Source organism: Apodemus sylvaticus, chromosome 10 (assembly GCF_947179515.1).
Source record: "Apodemus sylvaticus chromosome 10, mApoSyl1.1, whole genome shotgun sequence".
Taxonomy (NCBI): Eukaryota; Metazoa; Chordata; class Mammalia; order Rodentia; family Muridae; genus Apodemus; species Apodemus sylvaticus.
The window spans coordinates 26949730-26967951 of record NC_067481.1 but is presented as its reverse complement, the minus strand read 5'-3'; positions in this window follow the sequence as shown (position 1 = coordinate 26967951).

Below are 18222 nucleotides of genomic sequence, written 5' to 3'. Positions count from 1 at the left end.
TGGAGAAATCAGACAGGGCTTCTCAGGACACCAAAGGGGCCCCAAGCCCTCCCAAAGCCAGTATGGGTATCCCGAGCCGTCCAAGAAGGTATAGGGTGATGCCGAGGTGATGCCTCACACCGAGCCCTGCCTGTAGGCCCTGTCTCAAAGTCTGAACTTGGAGGACACAAGGGCCCAATTGCACCCCTCCACATGAGCGACTCACCAGGCACGGCAGGCAACAGCAGCAGCAGAAATGAGGCAGCAGGAGCAGCAGCAGCAGCAGCAGGGCAGGCAAAGGCTGAGGGCGAGATTAAATACCCAAGGGATCGCCAGGCCCCGCCCACAGCCTCACAACTGTTACAAGCCCCGAACCCACCCCATACTTGGGACTCTTAGTGCCTCAGATGACAAGCTTGATTTACTCTCTTAATTCCCCTAGAGCAAACTGTTTCTTGTTGTTGTTCTTGTTTGTTTATATTTTAATTTGCTCGAGGCTGATATCCTTGAAAGGGCTCTGAGAGTTATCTTTTCTCCAGCTCTGCAAGGTCAAGTGCTCTGAACCACTGAACCATCCTTGAGCCCCTTAGTTATGAGTTTGAGAGAGGATCTCTTTTGGGCTAGCCTTGAACTTCTGTAGAGAATGTAGGCCTTGCCCTGTAATCTTTCTGCCACCCTCATGTCCTGAAGGTGTAAGCTTGTGACTTCTTCTCTTTATTGTAGACAAGGAATGAGCAGAATCTCTCCCCTTTAGTGTTTTTTTAAAAAAGATTTATTTATTTATTATTATATGTAAGTACACTGTAGCTGTCTTCAGGCACTCCAAAAGAGGGCATCAGATCTCATTACGGATGGTTGTGAGCCACCATGTAGTTGCTGGGATTTGAACTCAGGACTTTCAGAAGAGCAGTCAGTGCTCTTAACCGCCATCTCTCCAGCCCCTCTTTCTTTCTTTTTTTTTTTCTTTTTTTTTTTTCTTTTTTTTTTTTTTTGGTTTTTCGAGACAGGGTTTCTCTGTATAGTCCTGGCTGTCCTGGAACTCACTCTGTCCACCAGGCTGGCCCCAAACTCAGAAATTCACCTGCCTCTGCCTCCCAAGTGCTAGGATTACAGGCGTGCACCACCACGTCCCTCCCCTCTTTCTTTTTTAAGACAGATTTTCTCTGTGAAAGCCTTGCAGTCCTGAAACACAGTGTGTTGACCTTGAACTCAGAGTTACCCTGCCTCGGTTGGGATTAAAGATATGCACCACCTTGAAGTAATCTGCTTGTAAATAATCTGAGATTTAAGGGGTTGGTCTTCCTTGGGAATTTCAGTCACAAGACATTCCTCACAAACCAGGAATTCTAATAAAGACTGTGTTTGTTTGGGTAATGGTTTCTTAGTAAGACAAAGCCTAATCAGATTAGATATTTTAGTGTGAGGGGAATTGACTTGCTAAAAGACCTTTTGTTTTAACAATCAAAAGTCTCCCTGCTGGTGGCACACTTTAACCCCAGCACTTGGGAGGCAGAGGCAGGCAGATTTCTGAGTTTGAGGCCAGCCTGGTCTACAGAGTGAGTTCCAGGACAGCCAGGTGGGCTATGTGAACTCTGATGGAGCCCCCCCCACCACCACCACAGAACCTCAGAATGTTCATTAGGGTCTACACAGAGAAACCCTGTCTCGGAAAAACAAAACAAAACAAAACAAACAAACAAGCAAAAATCTTCCTACTGCTGAAAATATCCCTCTTCTGGTTGTCCTGAGCAACCCAGAATACCACATTATAGAGTCAGTTCTGAGCCAACCAGAGTTTCATAGGGAGTCCTTGCCTCAAAACTAAATCAAAGCCTGAGGCTGGAGACATGGTTCAGTGACTTAGCATATTTGCTCTTTTTTGTTTTGTTTTGTTTTGTTTTTCAAGACAGGGTTTCTCTGTGTAGCTCCGGCTGTCCAGGAACTCTGTAGACCAGGCTGGCCTTGAACTCAGAAATACACCTGCCTCTGCCTTCCAAGTGCTGGGATTAAAGGCTTGCGCCGCCGCCACCACCACCCGAGCGCATATTTGCTCTTGTAGAGAATCTTCATCTGATCCCCAGCACCTACATGGTAGTAGCTCTTGAGCTATCTGTAACTCCAGTTCTAGTGGAAGCCTATTTCTTACTTCCTTCACACCCTTTTTTGACCACCTTGGGGATCAGGCATTTAAATGGTGCATATTCAACATAGAGAGGCAAAACATTCACAATAATGAAACAATAGGTTTAATTAATGTTTTTTTCCTTTTTTTTTTCCATATCCCATGTGACTCTGTCTTGGAACCCTGACTAGAGGCTCTGAGAAAATGGAGAAAGGACAGCCGTCCAGGCCATGCACAGAGACGCTGGGGTCAGGTGGGCTATGTGAACTCTGATAAAACCACACCACCACCCCAGAACCTGAGAATGTTTATTAGGGTCAGCACAAAGGCAGGAGTTATTGGGTCTCTGTAGGAGGAATCTGGAGATGAGAAGTCTCAGGCTGTAAACATCGGGAAGGAAGAAGCTGCAGTCCCGAGTTTTTGGACACTCTCTGGCCAGTCTTTCTCACTTGGACCCCCCAGGAAAGCTTTGCCGTCCCTTTGGGCCTCACTAAGGAACAGCTTTGTCACTCCTACGGGACTGAGGCATCAGGGTTTTTGATAAAGAAATGCCCAAATCAACAATACAGATTCACTCAGGAATTTACTCTCTGATTCCCATTGCTCCCTCCATTAAAAAAACAAAAACAAAAAACAAAAAAAGCTATTATGTGTAGACATGATGGAGTGGAGATGGGGTGTATGTACAAGGTCTCTGTAGGCCAGAGGCATCAGACCCCTGGAGCTGTAACAGGAGTAACAGGCAGTGGGGAGCCACCTAATATGGGTGTTAGGAACAGAACCTGGGTCTTCTGCATGATCAATAGGCGCCCTTAACTCAGCCGTTTCTCAGCCCCTCCCTTTATTTTTCATGTATAAAATCCCATGTAGCTGATGGTACATGCCTTTAAAACCTGCGCTGGTGAGGCAGAGGCAGGTAAATCTGTGAGTTCAAGGTCACCCTGATCTAAAGGTAGAGTTGCAGGACAGCCAGAGCTGCATAAAGAAACCCTGCCTCAAAAAAACCAAAAAGGGGAAGAAAGGAAGGAAAGAAGGAAGGAAGGGAAGGAGGGAAAGAGAGAGAGCACACATTGTATAACCTTGTGGAGTTGATTCTTTGATTTCCCTTTATATGGATTTCGGCATTCAAAACCAGGTCATCCGGCTTATATTGCTAGCATCATTATCTGCTGAGCTATCTTGCTAGCCCAGAGAAACTAGAATTTTATGTCATTTAAATCAAAAGACATAAGTAAATTCGCACGCCTTTAATCCCAGCACTTGGGAATCTGAGGCAGGCAGATTTCTGAGTTCCAGGCCAGCCTGATCTACAGAGTGAGTTCCGGGACAGCCAGGGCTACACACAGAAACCCTGTCTAGAAAAGACCCAAAAAAATTTTTTTTAAAAAATTAAAAAAAGAAAAAGAAAAGAAACAATAACAACAACAACAAAGACATAGGTAAATTTAAGTGGCTACTGTCTGGGCTAGTACAGATGACTGGGTCTGGGTGAACTAGGTGTGGACAACTGAAAAAAGGAAGAGCTAGCAGCAAGTTTAAGAGAGCATCCTTGTTAATCCTAGTTACTTTGTAGCAATTGCTACCTTCAGCAGGAAGTGCTTGCAGGCAAGTTTAAGAAAGCATCCTTGCCAATTCTAATTACTTTGTAGCAGTTGCTACCTTTACTCCACCTTTACTCCTCCTCTGCCAAGCCTTACCCTGACCTTCTGAAATGCCTCTGGGTTTTGGACATTGAACTCTGGAAAAAGAGGATATGGAAGGATATTTCTCCCTGCATTTAGTTTCCTGTCTCTGGAATCATATAGGCTACCGATAGTTTCGATGAGAAAGAAAGATACTGTTTGTTGATTCAGCTGAGATATCACTGGCTTCTAACTCACAGGTGAGGTAAACATGTTATTTTATAAACTGCTAGCTTTAAAAACATGAGTAAAACTTTCATTGACTTAGCTGGGCAGTAGCTAAAGCAGCACGCCTTTAATCCCAGCACTTGCCAGTCAGAGGCAGGCAGATTTCTGAGTTTGAGGCCAGCCTGGTCTACAGGGTGAGTTCCAGGACAGCCAGGGCTATACAGAGAAACCCTGTCTCGAAGAAACAAAACAAGAAAGAAAGAAAGACAGAAAGAAATTCAAGATTACTCTTGGCTACATGCCAAATTTGAGGCTAGCCTGGGCTACATGAAAGCCTATACTCTGCCTTACCCCTTCCCACCATTATTAGGGAGAAATGGATGCTTTAAGCACTTTGAAGAAAGTATAAAAAGCAGCTTTGCAGAGGGCCTTTCGGTTCCATGGACTGTGTTAGATGGTTGCATGTGCCCTGCAGCACACAGAAGGAATCATGGACCATATCTGGTCTGGAGATGCACCTCAGAGGCACAGTGCTTTCCAAGCATGTCTGAGGCCTTCGGAGTTTATCCCCAGCAGAGGGGGAAGGATGGGATGGTGGGCTTGGTGTCTTCTAATTTCAGCATATAGGAGTTTGGAAGGACTGTGTGAAGCCATCATGGGCTACACAGCACGGTCCTGTCTCAAAAAAGCAAAAGAAATGAACAAACAAATTAAGGGAATGTGCCAATTATATCCCCCTTGTGGTGAAGGTACTTCTGTGGAACACGTTTCTTTGTTGCAGGGAACCATTTCAGTCAAGAAAACAAGATGCCTGAAAACAGCTATGGCCAGCTCTTTCCCAGGACAGCTGTTTCCCTGGAAAGCACGTGAGGATCAAGACGATAGGGAGGGTGCAGCAGAGCTCCGGGCAGATCCTGACCTGGCCTGAGTCTTTCAGCAGACCCGGTGAAACGTGGGAGCTAAAAGAACAGAGGGCGGCCGCAGCTCTTTTGCTGCTTTGCTAGCTTTCACTGGTGAGAAGGAGTGGGGGAAGGGAAGTGTAGACATTCTGAGGAGGGTGGGGTGGGCGTGTCTTCAAGAACTCTTCTGATTTAGCAAGAGTTCTCATTCTGAAGGTAGGCATGGTGGTGTGTCCTTTTAATCCCAGCACTCTGGAGGCAGAGGCAGGCAGATCTCTGTGAGCTCAAGGCCAGCTGGTCTACAAAGTGAGTCCACAGCAGTCAGGGCCACACAGAGAACCCATCTAAAAAAGAAAGGAAGGAAGGAAGGAAGGAAAGAGAGAGGGAGGAGGGAGGAAGAAAGGAAGAAAGAAAAAAAGAAACAAAGAAGAAAGAATACACCTATGGCATTCAAAGTGTCGCCCCCCCCCCCCCCACCCGTGTCGTTTTCTTACTCCATCTTGAATCCATCTTTGGCTTTATTTTGACCACACAGGAAGAAAGGAGTGGCAGAATGGACTTTGATTTGGTTATCTGAATAAAGATTTTTGTTTTGTTCTGTTTTAATTAACTATTTGAAAGGCTCACAGACCTGGGAAAGTGCCAGAACGCCAGCTGCTGAGCAGATGAAGATCCTAAGGTTCCCTGGTGTTTCAATATATTTGAGTCCAGTGGGTACCATAGGAACAAATCAACAGTGCCTTTCTCGTCTCCCCCTCCCCCAACACACACACACACACACACACACAGAGTTCTCAGGTGGGACCCAGTTCAAATATTTTGACAGCTGGCCAGAGCCTCAACACTCTGTTTCAATTTCTCACATCTAGGTCTAAAAAGCCACTGACCAAGTGAGCAAGTGAGTTCTTTCTCTCTCTCCTCTCCCTCTCCCTCTTTCTCTCTCTTTCTCTCTCTCTAGTCTGTCTCTCAAAGATTTGTATTCTTGTATATTTATTTATTTTATTTATGTGAATACAGTGTAGCTGTCAAACACACCAGAAGAAGGCATTGGATCCCATTACAGATGGTTGTGAGCCACTATGTAGTTGCCGGGAATTGAACTCAGGACCTCTTGAGCAGTCAGTGCTCTTAACTGCTGAGCCATCTCTCCAGCCTCCTTGAAGATTTATTTATTTTATGTATGTGAGTACACTGTCACTGTCTTCAGACACACCAGAAGAGGACATCAGAACCCATTACAGATGGTTGTGAGCCGCCACCATGTGTTTGCTGGGAACTGAACTACTGAACTCGACCACTGGAAGAGCAGTCAGCTCTCTCTCTCTCTCTCTCTCTCTCTCATCTTAGTATCCAGGCAGCTGAGGATACCTTTGAAGTTTTTATTTCCCTGCTTCTAATCACTGAGTGCTTTGGTTATAGGCATGTGCCACAACACCCTGTTTAGGAGGTGCTGGGGATTGAACCCAGAGTTTTCCCACATGGTAGGCAGGCACTGTACAGTTGAACCAGATCCAGCCTTCCCTTTCATTTCTCCTTCTCTTCCTTTATCTCACCTTCCATTCCTCTTTCATTGTCTTTCCCCTTTCCTGATTTATTTATTTGCTTATGTAGTTTTACTTTATTGTCCAAAGGAAAAGGTCCATGCAGTAGTCTCCCATGTGATCAAGTCTCCCACAATTAGGAATATCTCAGGGGAACAGCCCATCTAGAGTGCCATGGATAAACCTATCTTTTTGAGAGAGGATCTCACTCCGATTCAGGCTGGCCTAGAACTCACTATATAGCCCAGGCTGGCCTCAAACTTCAAGCATTTCTCCTGACTCAACATCCTGTGTGCATAAAAACTACATATGCTCTGTTTTTATGTTTGTTTTGGGGTCAGGGTCTCCCTTTGTAGCACAGACTGGCCTAGAGTTTTCTACATAATCCAGGTTATTGGGTTCCCAATCCTGCTCCTGTCTCCAGGTTGCTAGCTATGACATGACAGCAGGCTGGTTTTCCACCCTCTGGTTTACCTAGCTTAAATCACCAATGTTCTCTGACTTGTTGGCCCTTGGTGTCTGACCTGTGGGTATGCCTGACTGTCGAAGCTGGCTCTGGCTAATAGTATGGGCAGCTGTGTGGCTCACCTTGCTTGTTCCTGTGAGCTCTTTGAAAGGGCAGCCTTAACACACTTTGTCCTATTAGCTCCCATTGCAGACAATTTTTCTCATAAATAACCAGCTGTCAGTGATTGCATGGAGAATCTCTGTAAGCCTTGGCTGTTCCCTCAGGAATCTTCTTTATTTTCATCACAATATCAATATCACTCCAGAAGGATAGGGTCGGGTAAGAGGGTGGATCAAGATGTCTAGGAAAATAGAAGCCTCTGCCCAAGAGAGTGGATTAGTGAATTACTGAGAAGAGATGGTTGGGGGAAGAGAACAGAGACTTGCCCTTGGTCTTCAGGAAACGTCTGCTGGGTGAGCAGTTGATAGGGGTCACTTAGGGCACTAGAAAGGAGACTGGAAAGATGGAAGGGTGTAATGGAGGTGTGGGTGGATGGTATAGAGGTTTCTAAAGGTGTAACATATAGCAGTCGATTTCACCTTGCTCTGTTTACTCCAAGGTCAATGTAAACACCAGGAGACAGGCAGCCCTTGTCCTCAAGGCTAAGCTAAATCTTTTCCTCTAGCCTCTATCCTGTGTAGACCAGCCGGTGAGAACCCAATTTCCAATTTAGGTTACCAGTTCAGTAGACTAGCTCTCTGGCTGGGGATGAAAGTTTATTAATAGCTGTTCTAATCCTCACTGCCCCTTTCCCTGTTGCTTAGCAACCAGACCCAGGCCCTTGTGCATACTAGGCAAGTTACCATTAAGACACACCTTATCACAACACTCTGTTTTTTTTCAGCTAACAGAAATTCAGATACAGCCGGGCAGCGGTGGAGCACATTTTTAATCCCAGCACTTGGGAGGAAAGCAGATTTCTGAGTTTGAGGCCAGCCTGGTCTATAGAGTTCCAGGACAACCAGGGCTACACAGAGAAACCCTGTCTCAAAAAAAAGTCAAAATAAATAAATAAATTCAGATACAAATTCTGATACAATGTAGTGTAGCTCAAATGCTTTCTCTTTGAAACATAGTAACTCTATATTATGGGGGAGGCAGTTTGTTCTTGTTTTCCTATTATTACTTTTTGAGACAGGGCAGAGAAATCCTGCTTGGTCTGGAACTCCTTTTATAGACTGCTTCTATTGACCTACAACTCAGAGGTCTGCCTACCTCTAAAGGTGTGTCCCACCACCATCCTGCCTTGAGGCGTCTGACTTTAATAAGCCTTACTTACCACTTGGAATTTCTCCTCTGGGCAATGACAGAAAGCATCTCTTGCAGACAGAACTACAGTTACATTTGGTGATTGTCCTGTGTGTAGCTATGGAAGGAGCTAGAAGAAGGATGAGGGGTCTCCTAGAGACCTTCACATGATACTCATGGGCAAGACTGGAGGGCCAACACAAAGCGATAATGTCACTATGGAATGGGACTGAGAGGCCTCATTGCCTCTTAGCCTTGAGTTTCATTGCTGAGATTTTTGTTGTTTGAGGCTTTGAGACAGTTTGACTGGTAACCCAGGCTGACTACAGCATAAAATCCTGCTTCACTCAGAATGGCATGACAGACTACAGACATGTGCCACCACTCCTACCTTGGTGTCCTGCCACCCCCAATCCCCATTTCACTTGTACTATTTGTCCATTATAGCCTAACTCCAGGATATGCTGCTCACGGGCACAAAATTCCCAGTAAATCTGCAAAAACAAAACAAAGCAAAACACTCTGCCAGGAATGTTTCCTGGATTAACTTGGTCAGGATCTATATCTAACCTGTGACTCCTGCCTCTTAGTGCTTGCAGTTATAGTTTTCCTAAAAAGAAGCTGTTTCTCTAGCCTTGTGTTTTCTCATAAGTTACTTGGAAGGGGTCCCAGCTGCAGGATCCATTCAATGTCTTCTTTGAGCTTTGTTTGTTGTTGTTTGTTTGTTTGTTGGTTGGTTTGTCGAGACAGGGTTTCTCTGTGTAGTCCTGGCTGTCCTGGAACTCACTCTGTAGACCAGGCTGGCCTTGAACTCAGAAATCTGCCTGCCTCTGCCTCCCAAGTGCTGGGATTACAGGTGTGTGACACCACGCCCAGCTTGTTTTTGTTTTTTAAGATGGCATGTCATCTTTAAGCTTTTTCAGCTTTATTTTTGTTTTTTATTTATTTTTTATTTTTTTTATTTTACATTCATTGTCTTCTTGAGAGGAAACCTTTCAGAGGGATGGTCATATTCCAGTGACTTCAAGCCAGGCACCAAAAATAAACAGATTTATTGGAAAGTTTCTCTGAGGGGAGATCACTGGCCCCAGGGTCTGAGGCAGAAGAGTCACAGTGAGGAGAGAGAAAGGGGAGGGGGAAGAAAGAAAGAGGAGGGGCGGGGGAGACTAAAATACCTGGATTATATAGAAAGAGCCTCTGGGGGAAGGGCAGCTCGGTCCCTGGGCTGGAAAATGTCAGGGTTGGGGGGCCTGGAATGCCAGGTAGGGACGAGGAATGCTGGGAGAACCTGGAGGCCAGGTCTGCTGAGGTAAGTAAAATTCCTGGTCTGAAATCCAATTGATCCTGGTCTGCTCAGTTGACCCAGGGATCAATCCCCAACCCGGCCAAACAGCATGGCCAGGAACAAACCAAGTACAGCAGCACTGAGATCCTCAGATGAAGAAGCAAGAGGATCTGGAGTTCTAGGACAGACAAAACCTTATCTAAAACAAAACAAAACAAAAACACCCAACTCAAACCAAACTAACCAACCAACCAACCAAAACAAAACAAAAGAAAAAAAAAAAAACCCTAGCTAAATCAACTGTTTGATCTTTTTCAACCAATTCTGAATTCACATTTGTAGGAATAAAGCGTTTTTTCCCCCCTGCCGGTCTTTGCAGAGAGTTTTGGCAGGTGATAATATAAGTTAAAGCTGCAGGGAAGATTGTTTGAATCTAGTTACTAACAAGGTTCCCCATCATAAACACCACCAAATGATTGTAGCGAGAGGATTTGATGTGAAAGCCCCGCCCCCTTAAGTCTCACGGACTCTTCAGTCGAAGTGGGCCGCTGGGACCTGTTTTTATTGGTCAGTTCATTGGAAACCACGACCCCTCCAAATTCTGGAGGCCACGTCATGATTCTGAGATGCGCATTATAGGTTGCAATACTCATTTTTCTGTGGAAGAAGCTAACCCCCCCGGAAAGCCCAAGGCCACCACAGTTACAAATATGCCTGGTATCTATCTATATTACTGATTTCGTTCCTTTAATCCACTGTTCTCTCGCCGAACGTCCAGCTTCTAGTCTGGGATAAGTACTGTTTCTAGAGAACCTAAAATCAAAACAGGTCTCTGGTGCCGCTGATCTGAAGATCAGAAGCTTTTGGATTGTGGCATTCAGTCCGCCCGTGCGAGGGGGCACCCCCACAACCCCCAGATCGAGGGGGACCCCCGTGGGGGCGAGGAGGGAAGGGGTGGGACCAAGCGGAGACTAGCGGCCTCCGTGTTCCTCGCGCTGGGCGGCGTAGCCCGAGCGTCCTCCCCGTCTCCAGGGACAACCTTGGCACTACCCTCTGCGGGCGCGGCGACGGTTAATCAGATTCCCGACCAAGGGGGCATGGCCGCCTGCCGCAGGGGCCAATCGAAAGCCTGGGAGGCCCTATATGCAAAGATGAGGGCCGGGAGGACCCGAGGTTAGGAGGGGAGCAGGTTGGGGTCCCGGTACCCGGAGTGGGGCAGCCAATGGGAGCCGGACACCTTGCTCGGAGAAGGAATGGGCCAGCTAGGGTGGTTGAGGGAGATCTGAGCCTCCCAGTCGCGGAGCGCCCTGGCAGTAGCATCGCGGGTAAGGAAGCTCGGAAGCCGGGTGTCGCCCTCATGAACCCTAGGCTCTGTTGAGTACATCACTTCTCTGTCCCTGGTACGGTTTCCCACACCTAACGCCACCTGGAGGCAATCTCTTAGATATAACCATCTCTGAGACACTCTGCACACCCCGCCCCTCCCCCTCCCCCGCGCCGGGTCCCCTTCTATATCATTTTTCTTCCTTTGTCCAAAGAATCTTCTCAGAAAGCAGTTTTGCTTTGTTGTTGTTGATTGTTCCATGCCTGGAATTACCCCACGTCTCCACGGTTGCCTTCATTCTCTTTCCAGTTCTTTCTTCCTTGTTTTTCTGAGATAATTTCTCTGTGTAGCCCTGACTGTCCTGGAACTCTGTAGATCAAGCTGGCCTCAAACTGAGATCCACCTGCCTCTGCGTCCCAAGTGCTGGGATTAAAGGCCTATGTCACCATTGCTCGACTTCCTGTTATTTTATTATTATTATTATTATTTTTTTTTTTTTTGGTTTTTCACTTTTTTGGGGGGAGGGCATCCTGAAAGAATACTCTTCTTTTTGGTCTTGAGAAAGTTTATCTAGAATTTGAGCACTGGGTTCTTTTAAATTTGGGGATAAAGTAGAAAAGACACTGAGTATTTATTAACTATTGTTATATGCCAGACACTCCAAAAAATTTATTTAGTATTTGTACCGTTTCTGTCATTGTCATCATCACCATCATTCTGGGTTGATGGGGATTGAACCCAGAGACTTGGCAAATGCTTCAACACTGAGCCATTGGCCACTACCCTCCCGGCCCCCTATTCCTACTTGACAGCATGGTGCTTATTTTGAACCAAGTACTGTTTGAAAAGCATTAGTAGAAACATTAGTTTGGTCTTTAGAACTACCTAGTGAGATGAATGTCGTCCTTATTTACAAGAAAGGCGGCTTAAAGAGGTTAGTAACCAGGGTCACCACTGTAGAAAGCAGGAAAGTACAGTGCACAGTGTCGCTCAACTGCCCTCCCCGCCTAAGACCCTGTGAAAAGGCAAAGTAAGAAAGGAATAGGGATCAGTTAGCCAGATTTATCGTGGCTAATTGCTTCCTGAGAATCGTGGAAGAAATGGTTGGCCATGAGGCTGGCCTGAAAACTGTACCTTAAAAATAAATGAATGAACAAGAATCGCATCTTCTAGCACCATAGACGTCTTCAGTTCCTAGCAGAATAAAAGATGACGTCTGAATGGGCTCAAGACTCCTATTGTTGCCAAAAAATCCGGCCCAGCCTGTGCTTCTCAGGCTTTAGCTGGATTGCCTGGGCAGATCCAGTGTAACCTTGAGGTCCTCCTCTGTCCCTTTTTTCTGAGAGTCTTGCTTTGTTTCTCAAGCTACCCTGGAGCTTGTCACGCAGTCCCAGCTCACACCTCCTCAGCCTCCTGAGTGCTGGGCTTACACACACACACACACACACACACACACACACACACACACACACACACACATGAGCCACTGCACCCCTAGGTGTGAAGTTCCTGTCCCCCTGGTGCTCTTGTATTCAGAGAAGATAGAGAGTGAATAAGGAAATGGTAGCCTGGCTGGTTGTGCCATAGTAAGTCAGTAGGCTAAGCCAAAGCTAGGTCCAAAGCCCTTGCTTCCCCCCAGCCCCCCATTGAATATCTTAACAATTGCTGTCCTCTGAAGACCTTTGTAAGGTGCTGCTAGTAGGGAAAAGAGGGAAAAAAAATGAAAAGAGAGATGATGAAGAAAAACCTGTGTTGAGAAAGAAAGAAGTCATGGGGAGACAAAACAGGGGAGTCCTTTGCTCTGCCTATTTTCTTACAGACTGGGGAAAAAGCGTGCTTTAGAACACAGAGATTGCTGGGCGGTGGTGGCACACACCTTTAATCCCAGCACTTGGGAGGCAGAGGCAGGAGGATTTCTGAGTTTGAGGCCAGCCTGGTCTACAGAGTGAGTTTCAGGACAGCCAGGGCTACACAGACAAACCCTGTCTGGGGGAGGGGGGGGGAAGGCTGGCCAACATGGGTTAGAGGAGACCCCTGTGTCACAAAGCAAAAAACCAAACCAAAGCAAATACAAGCTTTCCCTTAGAAAAAAGAAAAAGAAGAAAGAAGAAAGGGAAAAAGAAAAAAGAGAGAAAAAAGAAAAAAGAACCCAGTCACCAATTATTTTTCCAAATCACCAGCAGGGCATTTACTGGGGCCATGTCTGTACTCATTGCCTCCCCCTAGTGGTCAACACAGCACTTCCATGCGGTGTAACTGGATTTGGTTGGTTGGTTATTAACTTGGAAGAGCTCAAGGTCAAACTGGTGCTAACAGGGTACTCTGTCCTAAAGTATCTTAGTTGGGAAGATGGGATGGACATTTCTTATGTCACTGGGAGAAAACAAAGACACCATTGTCTGTTAATACATTAGCAACATACTGGTTGGTCTTCTGTTTGTTCAGGAGGGGTTGTTTGGGTTTTTTGGTTTGTTTGGTTTTGAGACAGGGTCTCACTGTGTATCTCTGGTTAGCCTATAACTTACAATTTAGCCCAGGCTGGATCTGATTTCCTGTGTTTCCCAAGTGCTGGGGTTAAAGACTAAAGCTGTACATTATTTTGCTTGATATAATATATAGTTTTTTGGGTTTTTTTTGTTTTGTTTTGTTTTGTTTTGAGACAGTGTTGCTTGTAGCCAGGCTGGCCTGGAACTCTTGGTTACCTTCCCTTCAGTCTCCCTGTGCCTGGATTGTAGGCACACACCACCATGCCTGACTTTTAACCTTCTCTTCTGAGATCTCCAGGGGACTTGGTCCATGTTATCTGTCTGCTCTCCTTGCTAAAAGAAAGATATTGTATATTGGTGCTGGAATTTTGTCCTGGCTTCTCGGACTTGGTCTTTGTCTATGATCAGTTCTCCTTCCCTAGTCCAGAAGAGTGTTAGTATGTGCAATTACTTGCCTGAGGGAAAGCTGGTCTGAAAGTAAATGAGGGATTAAATCTGAATTTCTGAATTTCTTCAAGGTCTCAACCTGCTATAACATTGAGGAATTTCTTGAGAGCTTAGAAAAAATGTTCTAAATTCATTCCTTGGTTTGATCCTCCACACCCCTTAGAGTGGGTGTGGTGGGACACACCTGTGAAGACTGTGTGGTAAAAACTGGAGGTAAAAACTGGAAGATCAGAAGTTCAAGGTCTTCCTTAGAAGTTTAGCAAGCTTGAGTCCAGCCTGGGTTTAGCAGGGTCAGCTCTGATTTTTTTTTCTGATATCAGAAAAGTAAAATGCTTTGGGGGTGGGGGTGGGGAGGCTTGGTGGTAGAGCATGTGTCTAGCTTTTTTAGGGTCCTAGGTTCAATCCCCGTACAACAAAAATGAATGGGTCAATAGTTTTTGATTTCAGACCCGGGGGAAGCAGTTTTTATCTTCATTCAGAGTTGCTTGAAGAACAAAAACAAAAACAAAACAAAACAAACAAAACACCCCCCCCTCCAGGGCAGGGGCACTGTTGTAGGGCTTAGAAGCAGAGTGCTCACCCCTGCCCTGTGAGGTCTGGACAGAGTCCCCAGAACTGCAAACTTACAAACAAAAACCAAACAGACTTCCTGCCTATAGGGTAACGATATACAGATACAAAACTGTAAATTCAGATGTTAAAAAGGTCTGCCTTAAAGTGTCAAGGACAGAAAGTGGGCTGCATGAGATAACCAGGTCGGGCGTGGTGGCTCCGTTTACAATTAGGAGCCTGGGGCTAGAGGCGTGAGTTCAAGGCCACCTACTGCCGCTTAGAGTCCCAGAACTTAGGATAAAAATGGATTTGTTCACCCATGGTCAATAAAGAAAGAGGAACTGGGTGTAAGGTCAGAACTGTCTCAAAAAACAAAACAAAAAAAAAAAAAAATAAGGGCTGTGGCGATAGCTCAGAGGTGAAATGCTTGTTTTGTGAGCACAGGGATCTGAGTTCAGATCTATCTGTAATCCTAGAACTGGCAGGGCAAAGACAGGCAGATCTCAGAGCTCACCAGCCAGCCAGTCTAGCCAAAATGACAGGCAGGCCCCAGGTTCAGTGAGAAACCCTGTCTCACCAAAGGAAGTGGCAAACAATAAAAGAAGATATCCTACATTGACCTCTGACGTCTACATATACATGCATGGGCCAATGCACCTGCACAAATGTACACACACACACATACACACACACACACACATGCACAGACACTCAAAAAAAGGTCAATTCTCTTATTACTGCTATAATACAAAGCTATTTGCCACTTGGTTTCTATATCACATAAACTATAGTAATATGAAGGAAACATTAAGGGGAGTCACTGTCCAGGTGCTCTTGATGATTGGCATGGAGGAATAGAGACCCACTCCTCCCAAGAGAAATGGAAATCTCTGTTTTTATAAGGAAAATGCATTTCTACTTCTTGGCAAGTACTCCTATATACGCCTTCATGAGACATTATCATTGCGGTTTGGCCAAAGCCACATCTTCCTGTGAGCCAGAGGATGTTTCTCCAGGCTAGATTTAGGGTGCAGGTGTGCATGCAGGTAATTTTAAAGGAGATGTTCTTTCGGAAGTGTTTGCAGAGACGGCGGCAGGAGTCAGTCTTGGGAACGGGACAGGATGCAGAGCATGCGCGGGAGAGAAAACAAGGCAAGCGGGCTGAGGTGGCTCAGGCCTGGAATTCTAACTTTTGGGAGTTCGAGACCGTGGGATGGGTGCACAGGACTCGACTGTGGTTTCCAGCACCCACGTGGCTGTTAGCAGCCATCTGTAACTCTGTTCCAGAGGATCTGACCTTCACAGGCACTGCACACAGATGGTACACAAAGAGATGCAAACAAAACACGCACACGCATAAAAAGAAAATATTCAAGTCTGAAGAAAGAGAGGGACCGCAGCCAAGGTGCTTACACTCAGCGCAGACTGTCCTTGGCTATCCGGCACCTGTCTCGCAGTACGTCTGGGTGGCTCTCGTAGCACAGACAGCCTGGAACACAGGGTGGGCAGGATGGAGCCGTGTAGGCCGTGGTGAGCCAGCTCTTCCTCCAGGTGTTCATGGGTTCGGTCTCTTGCTCTGTGTGCTGGAGCTCTGTCTTACAGGAGCAAACAGATTTGGACCTTGTGTGTGCGCGTGCGAGGTGGCACAGGGTCCCAGTCTTATTGTGTAACTTACACTGGCCTACAATTCATGATTCTCCTGCCTCAGCCCCACAATTCTTCTCTTTGAAGCAGCCTTGACTTATTCTTAACACCTGGATAAGGCCCTTAAGGGAAAAAAAAAGGCAGAGGCAACCCGCAGTTCCAGAGTTCAAAATCGGGGTCAGTTTCTTCCCAAGTTAACATTAACTTTTAGGTAAACGAGCCACTCCTGCCATGGGGCTCAGTCAAGTGGAGCATTGTTGAAAGGCCTTGGGGGTTGGAACTGGTCGTTTACCTTAGAGGAAGGGAACCACAGCCCAAGGCCAAGACTTGCTGTTCTCCAGTTTTCTCAGACTTTGCCAAGTGTGTCCCTGTTCACAGGGAACAGTGACTCATAGCTATGGCTGAGGTTTTCTCTGTTGGTTGTCCTGAGAGTGGCCATGTTTTCCAAGAGTGAAGGAACCAGCTCAGTCGTTGGCCAGTGCAACATTTCTGCCCTCCTTCCCAGGAGCGGAGGTGAACAATTTACTCAGAGGAGTATCTGAAAATCCTTTGGCAAACCCGCAGCAGTAATGCCACAGGAAGGCTTAATCGCAGGAAGTCTTCGTAGTTAGAAATGGACCATCACCACCAGGTTAGGTTCAGGCAGAGGGCGGAGAGGAGAACTAGGGTGCTGTGGGGTCAAAGAGCAGGCTGTGGGGCATAGGTGTTGTCTAGAAGTATCGAGTTGAGTGGCGAAGGGAGCTGATTCCTAAGAGACCCTGTGGCCCTTTAATTAAGCCTGCTATAATTGCCTATTGCTGGTGCTAGTTAGCCCAAATTGTTAAAGATCCCCTGGGGTGTAACACACACACACACACACACACACACAGACACATACACACACACACACACACACACACACAGAGAGAGATGTCTCAGCAGTTAAGAGTACTAGTTTTCCAGAAGCTCTTAGTTCCATCCTCAGAACTGTTGGGAACGAACATCTGTTGATTCACAACTGCCTGTGTGTCTTCTTCATGCCTGCATCTTGCCTTGTGGGAGGCTGAATGCAGCACCGCAAGGGTTAACAGATCTCGGCCCACCTCCACTGCACCCTCGGGACTCAGTCCCTCAGCTAGGAAGGCTTGAAGCTGAGTTCTGAGGCTGTCTCCAGGCACACACTCACTTTAATAATAAGATTGTTTACCAGGCGGCCCGGTGCATAGCAGCTCGGCCTCTTTGAGAAAACCCCAGATGGCCAAAGCCAAATCTGGGATTGGCTAAGGGAGTCCCTAAGGTGAGACTCTTTGGCAAAGGTGGAATTAGCTCTCTGCCTGAGCGTGTACCAAGAGTGCAGTTGCAGCAGGGAGCATTTTCATCAACTACAGCCAGTTGTTTGGGAAGGGACTTGAGCGAGGGAGGAGGGCCCCCTTCAGGTGGACCCACGCAACTGCTGATCGCTCTGCCTTCTCTCCAGGGAGGGCTGATGTTTCCCCGGAGCCTCCTCCAGGGCTGGGAAGATGCTACAGTGCCTGATTTCAGAGAGTGAGGAAGGGGCCGAAGAGAGGGAGGAGAGTTCCATAGAAGATCTAGAGGAGCTGAAAAAGTTTGTCACCCTGGCTTTTGTGAGAGAGAACACACAAAAGAGGCTTCAGAACGCCCAGCAGCATGGCAAGAAAAAAAGGAAGAAAAAAAGGTTAGTATTGAAATACGAGGAGTTGCAGGGTGTGTGTGTGTGTGTGTGTGTGTGTGTGGTGTCAGTGTTGATAAGAGCAGGAAGGACCCTGAGGGAAGAGGGCCTTGGCTGAGGAGAGGAAAGGGGCACACCAGGGCTTGTCTCATCTGGATCACACCGCTTTCAGTATCCTGTTTTACGGCATCCCATAATAGCGTGTGTAACCTCACCTTGTACTATTCCTTCCATTTGTGTTTACTGTGCCTTTTAAAGACTGGGTGGAGAGGGAGCTCCTTGCTGAAGGAGCAAGAAAAACATTTCCCTTCGTAAGCGCAAGCTCGCGTGCGTCCTGGGAATGTCACATACTTGCAGTGTAAAAGGACCACAGTGACTTGCCAGTCCCAGCGGCTGCAGCCTGTGCGTTCCGGTTCAGGGTTAATGCTCTGCTGAGCCTGGTGGAGTGCTTGTCTACCTTCTAAATAGCCTCCCTTAGCGGGGAGAAGAAGGAGACATTTTAGTCAGAAGTATGTGCTTTTTAAAATTTCTGTCCCCGATGGGCTGACAGTGTAAAAGCACGGGGACCCCCTGGGAGTGTAGGCTAGTGCCAAGTACCTCACTTTCAGGTGGGAGGCCCTGGGTTCAAGTCCCATTGCTGACACAATTAAAAAGGCAGTGGAGGCAAT